This window comes from Nilaparvata lugens, chromosome 4 (genome assembly GCF_014356525.2).
Source record: "Nilaparvata lugens isolate BPH chromosome 4, ASM1435652v1, whole genome shotgun sequence".
Classification (NCBI taxonomy): Eukaryota; Metazoa; Arthropoda; class Insecta; order Hemiptera; family Delphacidae; genus Nilaparvata; species Nilaparvata lugens.
Genome location: NC_052507.1, coordinates 37,553,947 through 37,563,716, shown reverse-complemented (window position 1 = coordinate 37,563,716; position 9,770 = coordinate 37,553,947).

The window sequence follows — 9,770 nt, the reverse complement described above, 5'->3', positions numbered from 1 at the left end:
TTTGTATTGTTATAATACTTGATAGAGAGTTGTGTGTAAGAGAGGGTCGACTGCGCCCTAACTTCGCTCTCTAAGAAAAATAAAGGCAGTCATTCTATTCTATTCATGTCACCATAATATATATGTATATATATTAAAAAACAAAAAAACAGATGACATCCAATTTATTAGAGCAAATGGAATGCCTTCATCTTCATGTGTAGGCAACACACCACACCAACCTTGTTCCTGTGAGACTGACCTTGTCTCTGTGACACTCCACTTGTTCGAATGGGACTCAACCCCTCTTCTTGTTCCAGTGACACTACTTGTTCCAGTGAGACAGACCTTGTCTCTGTGAGACTGACCTTGTCTCTGTGAGACTCACCTTGTCTCTGTGAGACTCACCTTGTCTCTGTGGGAACTTGTTCCTGTGAGACTGCCATTTATAAAAATACTTGTTCCTATGAAACTTGTCTCTGTGAAACTAATATCGTTCAAAAACACTACTTGTCTCTGTGAGAACTTGTCTCTGTGATACGGACCCCAATATGAGCAAGAAGCTCATGGATGCAAAATGCCGCATCACGCCTCCTAAGGTGTGCATCCAGCTAAAGTTTGTCATGAGATGCATCAACTATTTGGCGGTACAAAGTTCGCCGGGCCAGCTAGTAAATAAATAAATGTTTATTTCCAAAAAAACTAAAAAGTTTTTTTTTCAAAAAAAATGTAGTACAACTTTTAAAAAAGATTTTGTTGAAAACGTGCTGTTCAAAAATCATATTTCTGGATTCACTAGACTTTAAAAAATATCCACCAATTCAACTAGATTTCTGTATGGAACTTGTGTGAACATGAATGAACCAGGAGCCTTGCAACATGGAGAAATATTGGAGGATGTTACTTCAAGAAGGAGTAAGAACTGTGAATATGCAATAAATTGGAACGATTTTGAGTGAGAACTACAAGTATACGGAGGAGTGAGAATATCCAATCTTCATTTTACAATAACTATTACCGGAAATTGAATCCTCTTCTTGTCCTTCATCCTCCGTACTCTACATGATTTAGATTTATAATGTTTCATATTATTTTTAAAATCATGGCAAAACTTGTTATGAGTTGCTAGGTGTAAGCAACTTTGTCGAATAATGTAATAAGTTAGCATGACGCTGAAACTCACCTCTTTATTTCTTTCCCATCTGAATATTCCTTGTACATCACACCTCACCTCATCTTATAGTCTCTATAGCTCTATACTCTATACCCATGTTTACTACCACACTCGTTCCACTCTCTATCCATTCACTCTTATGAAATCTAAGTTAATATCACACAAAACATCTGGTCTAAGTGCTGGACAAGTCCACTGTAACGAATAGAAGCAAAACAGCCTCATAAAGGATGGGAGGCAAGAATTAAAACGCAGTTGTTAATATGCAGAGGCTTCTTCGACCTCATTGCTGCCTAGGGGATCATGGAGCGTGCCAGTCCTTGCACAAAGGGGATCACACACCTATTCCCCGTCCCCTCACCCTGTAGGGAACCCTCTCACTCCGGTCTCTGGGTGGGACACCCTCCCTAGAGTTGTTAACTGTTCATTATTTCTTTCGTGAAGGTCTTAGTGCGCGCATCGTCCTGTTATGGAGGCAATTTTCCGCTTTTCCGCCCACCGAGGCTTGGCACCAGGCGCTAGCTATTAACTGGCGACAAACTTCAGGCCTATCCATCTAGCAGAACATCTTATTTTAACCAATAGCAATCAAGGAAAACGTGAACTTTGTTTTATGTATTCCATACCTCGTAGACCAGATTGTGAATGTCATCTTTAAACATTTGATACCACCGATAACTACGTTTATACATAGAGTAAAGGAAACTATATCATTTATCTGTCATCTCTGGTTCATATTAGGTGCGAGTTGCAGCTTGAAGAAATTTAATTTACTTTGACGAGTTGATTGGGAAGTTGCTTTGAGAACCATCAAAGATCTCCCACATAGTATTTGGAAACTCTTCATCGTCAATGTTCACTATGAGAACTGAACGTAATTCAAAATGGCTGTACGGAAAGTAGCTTTTGAGGTATCTCAACAACTCATGCATTACACATTGGCTCTGTCTGTCTCTCCTGAAAAACATTTTCCATAATTCGGCAAAATTCAGTCAATACATGACCAAGTATTTTTTGTAACATATCCATCTTCATAGTGGTATCCGCAACTTTACCGTTACAATAAAGTTACTCCTATTTTGTACTGGTTAATATCTACTGATTAACTATTTTTTATAGTTATCACTGATTCAGCAGAAAATACAATTGGAGAAAAAAGAAATCTTTTGGCGATATTTCAACTCTAAGGGTGGTTTTTAAGGGTTTAAAGTTCGTCTTTCAGCATGTATGAAAATAGCCCAGTGGCACACATTCGTGCCACTGACATCATGCAATTCAATCATGTTTTTCTAAGTTACGGTCTATGTCAGAGGCCTGAACGTTTACAGGCAGCTGGATAACATAATGACACATCATATTATATATGTCGCTTGGTTTCTGAATAAAAGTTTTTTTTATCATGAATATTAATAATGTAAGTTGGTAACACTGTATACCACTGTACAGCTGACTTGGAATAACAAGTTTTGATAATTTAAATACAGCAGTGGTTTTGCGTTTTGTTTTCTAAATGTGATTGATTTTGGACTTCATAATGAAGCCAAAACCAAAACGGAAGCGTAATTCATTACCGCAAAACAATGATTTTTTGAGTGATATTGAGATAGATCTTCAGCTATCAGATTCTGAATCTGATGTGAGTGCATTCTTCAGTTCAGATGAATATCTTCCTTCTGAATCAGAAAGTGAATCAAGTTCAGATACACTATTATTCAACATTTTATAAACGCGCATCCTTCTCTTCCTTCCAATGTTAGCAGACAACCTCAAAAAACAAGCATCATCTACCATTGAAGCTAGAGAAGCGGGTGTGGTGCCAAATATGCCGTATATCGCATAAAAACGACAAACCACCTTCTATGTTCGTAGTGTTTATACAGATAACAATGACAAACATTTCGGTTTATGTATACCTAAGTGTTTCAGATCGTGGCACCAATAAGACAGCCTCTTTGACATGATTGTTTTATTCGCAATTAATTTCATTGAATGGACAATTTTCATTTCAAAACAAATTGGATGATTCAATTTTCCATCTGTGAGTCAAATTTTATATTTTACTTCGATTTTTATTTTTAAATTTTGGAAATATGATCAATAATAATAATAATTATTATTATTTATGAATGCTAAAGTTTGTGTACTTATTTATAATGTATGTTATAGATCTTTGATGATACTGCTATTTCCTCATAATTTAAAAAAATTGGGATTGTTCAGGTGGTCCACACTCACCATTCTATATACAGACCGAGTGGCACATATATGTGTCACTAGTGAAAAACCCCTAAAAGTTGGAAAACTTGAGGGATTCAACACTCTTCCATAGTAATTAAAATTACTGTTGAGGAAATATTCATTTCAACAAGTTATATGATTTGGAATGTGTGGAGTATCCTGTATTAATTGACTGGTATATATGAAGTAAACCTAATTTTTGATTGGTATGAGTTAATTAGTCTTGTGGCACATATATGTGCAACCCAGGAGCGAACGTAATAATATATTGTGCTTGCAACAAAAAACATTATTTTGGAACAGGTCTCAACTCTGGGATAATTCGTTGAACTACCAAGAGAAAGGATTATTGGTCCCTCAAGTAGCAGCTGATCAGAAAAAAGTTTTCCATAGTCTGTTGAAAACGTAAGAAAGTTTGAGCAAATAACATTTTTATAGCTGTAGTTGAGTTACCAAATTTGGCGACCTTATTTTGAAACATTGCAGTATTCATGGAACATCTGGAAAGTGACCGGATGATAGCAAAAGAAATTTAAAATCGATCTCTCCAAACATATGGTAGTTGAATGTGATGTTCATTGTGAGGTGATAGAAATGCAACAAATTTCTCCAGCTTCTGTTGTATTGGTTCCTCTGTTGCTCTATGTTTGTACGCCGCCATGGCCTTGAGAGAGACAGTTGCACTGTCTGTTAATTCATAATCTGGACTGAATACCACAAGAATCAATCAGAGAAGACTTCTATTGAAAAAACCCTGCTTTGATTAATTCTCATGAAATTTAATCCTGATTGAAACTAAACATGCTTTTGGGCATGCTTTGGGAAATTAAACTGGGCCTGATATTTTCATGTTTCAAAATCAGCTGAAAAATAAATCGAAAAAACATAATATTCCATCAGCTGCTCCTATTTCCTTTCATGATGTTATTACAACACAAGACAAAAACCTATTGATATTGATAGATCATAAGTACATTCTAAAGTTGTCAATTTAGATAGAAATTGAATTAAGTTGCATGTTAGTTTACATCCAATTTTTCATCCCCAAGCTTTTGGTTTTAAGCTAAGATCAAAGAAAGAAATCATGTAATGGTAGTCAATAATCAAAGCGATTGAATAAACTCTATTCATATTTATGCAAATTCACATTAAAATGATCCCACTTATATATTTATGATTTTAGAGTTTAGGACATGTGACATCAGCCACAATAAATGTTATACTATTTTGAATGGACTCTTATGTATGAATGGACTCCCATGGAAGAAAGAATCAGTGGATTGGCTGCTTTTACACTTTTGGATGAGTGAAACAGAAAGTAAGCGACAGGCTATGCCAAAAAATCCAGAAAAAGCAAGAGTCAAGGATACCAGAGTCATCAAATTCTGAATCAACCAAATTTGGAATTTAATCTCCAATTGCCAAAGCAAAATTAACATGATCACTGCTAATTTCATAACTGTCAACGGGAAATATTAATTGCCAATGAATAAAGTCGAGGGCGACTCTTAAGCCCCGCCCCATATCCTACAAAATTCGCTGCAATTAGACTACTCCTCTACAGAGCACTTCCAACACATCAATTAATTATTTGAATGATTTGACTCAATAATTCTCATGCCAAGTTGTGGCCTAATCTCAAAAACGATTATAACAATTTTTGTAGGATTTAGATTATAAATGTTTTACAAAAATTATTTCATCTTTTAATTCCCGTAGCGAAGCACGGGTTCCCTGCTAGTCCTTCTATATTCTCAATGTACTACATCTTCTATTCTCCAACCACGTTTTTCATTATGTTTGTCCTATGTACAGATCGATATCAACGTTTTTAGCGAGCCTATTCACTGGCTGCAAATATCGTTCACTTGCCGAGTAGAACATTGTAGTGAAGTGTGGGCTGTTGGACAGGTTGCATGCCATTATGTCGCTGTATTACAGCATACACAGGAGGAACGACCTCTTCAATCTCGGGACACATTTCTTGCTGCTGAATATTTCATCGCGTTTGGATAGCGCCACGAGTGAAAGAAGCTGCACAAAATCAACACAAGCGGAAGACGAAAAAATGGTTGTTGAAAGGCAGAAGGAAGCAGTGGGAGTCACTGTGAAGTAAGAGGAGGGAGCAGCAGCAAAACAAAGAATAACAACAATAAAATGTAGATGAAGATGAAGGAAGCAGAGAAAAAGAAGACGCAGGTTGAGAATAAGTCGAATTGGGGCGGATAAGAAGAAGAAGAAGAAGAAGAAGATGAAGAAGAAGAAAAAAAAGAAGAAGTAGAAGATGAAGAAGAAGAAAAGAAGAAGAAGAAGAAGAGAAGAAGAAGAAGAAGAAGAAGAGAAGAAGAAGAAGAAGAAGAAGAAGAAGAAGAAGAAGAAGAAGAAGAAGAATGAGAAGAAGGTGGTGGAGAAGGAGGAAAACGAGAAGAAAAAGGAGAAATGAAAAAGGAGAAGGAGGTCAAGGAAGACAAGGAAGAGATGGAGGAGATGAACTAGAATAAGAAGGATCGATAGAGAAAAAGAAGAAGAAGAAGACAAAGAATAACAAGAGAAGAAATAGGAAGGAGGACAATGCACGGAAATATATTAGAAAATAATGAAAAGAAGAAGGCAAAGGACAAAGAATTGGAAGAATTTTAGAAAAATATGAAGAAGGAATGAAGAGAATGATGATGACGAGGAGAGGGAAGAGGAATAGGTGATCGAAGAAAGGTAGAAGAAGAGGATGAAGAGAAGGTAAAACAGAAGGAGGAGGAGGAGGAGGAAGAGTAGTTGGAGGAGGAGGAGGAGAAGAAGAAGAAGAAGAAGAAAAAGAAGAAGAAGGAAAAGAAGAAGTTGACAGAGAGGAAAAATTAGAACATTGTCACAAGGTGTGGCAAACGTGAAGGAAACGGAGACGTAGTGAAAAAGAGAAGGAAAGAAAAATGATGAGCAAGGAAGAGTTGTTGGACCTTTCACTCGCTCTTATGACGAGATGCTATGGATGGAGTCTGCTGCTGAAAGGGTGCTTCGCTTTCAACGTAAATATTTGCGTTTGTTCGATGTGCGATATGCGGCGTCGGCTCGTTCTAGACCGCACAAATTTGACGTTCATTTTTCGTCGAAACATGATGTGTGGTGAGCGTGTGTGTGCGTGTGTGATGACAGGGCCCATGAATACGTAAGGCAGAGCCAGAGCCGCATGTTTGCCAATATGGCATGTCTCAATAATCACGGCGAAGATTTTTCAGGCTGTGCAGATTGCGGGGGCGAATTGACGTGAGTGTTTTGTTGGCAAAACATTCTCATAGAATCGAATTTCTTGGATGATCGAATTGCAGATCCAGAGATTAGTATAGTAAATTGACGGCTCCAGTACATGGTTTCCCCTAGATGAGTGGGTTCATTTCCAAAAATTAGGTTTTCTTTATATCTGCTGTTCAAATATCAATTGTATTTTTCGATCGAACTTAAAAAAAATTGCGTTAGAACTCGTTGAGGAAGGACGTATAGTGGATTAGATTAGAATCGTAGTGTAGTGTAGAAGTAGTGAGTCACCAGTTGGTTCGCAATTGAAAGTGAAACAAAAATATTGCATCCAGTATCGGTCGTGAACCACGGTATTTCACTTTTATTCAGTTAGTCATGTCGCTGAGATGTATTGTTTTCAAGATACATGCTTATGCATGTAAGCCAGGAATGAAAAAACGCAACTTTTAAATCACCCTCATCCATAGAGCACAAGCAATAGGATGAGGAATTTTGAAATGTTCACCTTCCAAATAGTCCAAACAAAGCTGCGAAGTAAAATATTGTGTTCCAAACGTTCCCTCCAAATTTCCCTGTCAATTCAGTTATTGTTGTTTTAACTGAAGATTCCACACTCAACACTGGGCTATAACAGCTGCAACAATCGTAGGAAGATGCGTAAAATAGTATTAAAATACATGAAATTGAAGAGAATAATGATGCTTATTTATGAGTTCTTGATTAGCATGGATTTTCTAAATCTATTGTTGAAAAGTTATAAGGTCAAAAAGATGAAAAAATTGGAGGCGGAAGTGTTTTCCTTCAAAATGTGACCTCATCGAGAGCTCATACCTAGAAAACTATGAGAGATATGGAGAAATGTTACGTATGAAACTTGTAGGGTATTCTGTGAGCTTTAGTTTTGTATTGGACAAAACATTCCCGATAAACGCATATTGTTCGAGATATACGCAAAAAAACAAAATATGGTACTTTAAAACCACCCAACTCACTTAGCACAGGGGTTAGGTTAGGAGTGAGGACTTTTGTCTCATGTGTTTACCCCCTCACTATCTTCAAAAGAGCTGCGGGGTCAAAAATTGTTTTCCAAACTTTTCCCTCTATAATCTTTCGTTGACTGGACTAAGCTGCGTTTACACCAAAGTTATTAACAAAATAATAATTTTTCGATCCTTATAAATTCTAGTAGATTGAATATAACTTATCATACACATGATGAACATATATGTGTTTGTCAAGTTCCGTTCAATCTAATAGAATCTATAAGGATTAAGTTACTAACATTTTTTCAATAACTTTGGTGTAAACGCAGCTCAACAGAAAATTGGTTAAAGATGGATTCAACTAACACTCCTATTAAGATAAGTAGTCGAGACCAATAAGAGTGATGATCAAAACCGAGTGATCATTCAGACCAAACTCCATAAAACTGAAATATATGTTATAACTTGATCAACTCTATAAGTAATCGAATGCAATTGCAAGAGACAGACACATTCACACACGCAGCATGCGCTATGCTGATGAAGCCGTTGAGCACAATCTGCGATTAGGGATTATTTGCTGTTTGAGTGATGATGCCAATTTCAGACGACGACGGCGTTAATTCAATCCCTCACAAGCGAGTGACGCCTGATGCCTACCGGCGTCTAGTTCCACATTTTCACGCTAGACAGCACTGCCTGCAATCCGAAATTGCCAATCTTCCAGCTTTGGCCCCGCAGCTGGCATTAGTAAGTTATCCCGTGTCAATTAGCCAATGGCGTGTGTTCCCGCCACTCGCTACCGCGCTCCCATTGGCTGACACATTATTGGCGCCAATCAAGCGTGAAATTGAAAAGTGCAAGCGTGTATGAAAAAAGGTCGCGCCAGGTTAATTGATTATGTCGATCATTGGCTGTGTTCTGATGCTCTTTTTGTAATTATTAGCTCCTCTATTTCCAGAAGAAAATTAGGTTGGCTGGGTCTCTTGAATTATTTTTTCGAATGGAATTCGCTCCAATTACACATAAAAAGTGTGATCTACATTCACAAAAAATATCATGAACAAAATATGACCTACATTCATCGATTACCGTTTATGAGTTAAAATAATAGAGCGTTTGTTAGCTCTATTCAAGAAGATCGACTATGATCTACGAGTTACTCAAAGTTGGAGAGGTGATAATAACGTTTTTTGAGAAATCAAAGCAAAGTATGCTTTATCGCGATAAGCTAGCTTCTATGTTCTATTTGCAGTGTAAACCTTATCTAGAGAGCAGTAGCAGTGCACTCACCTCATTATTCCGTGATCTATATGTGCGTCATGAACCAATATAAAAGATAAAAGTCAGCTCTAATTCATGATCTAGCTCCCCATGTTTGTTTGAATGGAATATATTTGTTCACTCTCATTTTTGTTCTTCTATAAAGAGAGTGAGGAACTGCTGTTTGTCATGATAGAATCGATTATTGGATTATTGGCTTAGAATAGGCTATCACAAATTCTTTCAGTCTGACAACTGGGTATGACTCAGTAAATTTATTACAGTAATGAATCACAACTATGGAACAAATCTAAATTGAATAAATACGTTACATATTCCTTTATAATTTGGAATTTGTTTTAATGAGAAAGCTCTTATCAGCGAATGAGTCATAAGGAAAGAAAGATGAAAGGTGAAAGAGCTCATCCTGAGATTCGACTCCATCATCTAATATTCTCGTTGAGGATCGAGTGTGTTTTCGGAGAAGAAGAGGAAAAGGAATAACAAGAAGTATCGGAGGAGAAGGAGAAGCAGATAGTCGATGAAGAAACCCTATTAAGCAGCGAAAGCTTCACTACCTTGTAGGCTTTCTAATTTGTTTCTGAACAACGCATATGCCCTCGTCCTCAAGGCATCCTTAAGGTCTCCTTAAGGCCGCCAATTTCCAAGACGAGATTAGAACTACGAAAAGTTGAACGAGCTCATTCTGTTTTCGTATCATGCTTGCAATTTTGTTGAACAACCTTGCTCGTGTCGGTAAAGGAGCGTCAGTGTATCACTCATACTTTCTTGCTCTCTTATTATTTTGTCTCCCTCCTCTTCCATGTTTATCATTCGTGATTTCTCGCAGTTTTGACGTTGAAGCAGCTTGATCGACTGCTGGA